This window comes from Elephantulus edwardii, unplaced genomic scaffold, assembly GCF_000299155.1.
Source record: "Elephantulus edwardii isolate Elephantulus edwardi_28Jun2011 unplaced genomic scaffold, EleEdw1.0 scaffold00242, whole genome shotgun sequence".
Taxonomy (NCBI): Eukaryota; Metazoa; Chordata; class Mammalia; order Macroscelidea; family Macroscelididae; genus Elephantulus; species Elephantulus edwardii.
In genome coordinates this window covers 4,295,488-4,296,216 of record NW_006399992.1, presented here as the reverse complement: position 1 = coordinate 4,296,216, position 729 = coordinate 4,295,488, and positions in this window count along the sequence as shown.

Below are 729 nucleotides of genomic sequence, written 5' to 3'. Positions count from 1 at the left end.
CAGAGAGCTACCTGAAGTCCAGGCTGGGTTTAGAAGGGCTCTGGATACTAGGGATCTTGTAGCTGATGTTAGATGGATCTTAGCTGAAAGCAGAGAATACCAGAGGAGTTTCTATCTGTGTTTCATTGACTATGCAAAGGCATTTGACTGTGTGGATCATAACAAAATGTGTCTGACTCTGGGAAGAATGGGAATCCCAGGACACTTGATCGTCCTAAAGTGAAACCTATACTTGGACCAGGAGACAGTCGTCAGAACAGAGCAAGGGAACACTGCATGGTACAAAATTGGGAAGGGCGTATGTAAGAGATGCATCCTATCTCCATACCTTTTCAACCTATATGCAGAAGAGATTATTTGGGAGGCTGGGCTCTATGAGGAGAAATGTGGGGTCAAGATTGGGGGGATGATCTACCAACAATATGCGTTATGCAGATGACACAACCTTGCTTGCTGAAACTGAAGAGGACCTGAAGCACCTGCTGCGGAGGGTCAAGGACTGCAGCCTCCATTATGGATTGAGGCTCAATGTCAAGAAGACAAAGATTCTCACCACTGGGCAAATTGGCAGCATCAGGGTGGATGGTGAAGAGCTTGAGATTCTACACGGCTTTAGTTTACTTGGCTCCACAGTCAAATCTCTTGGCACCAGCAGCCAGGAAATTAAAAGGCGCATTGCCATGTGAAAGTCTGCTATTAGGGACCTCTCCAAAGTACTGTAGATCAACA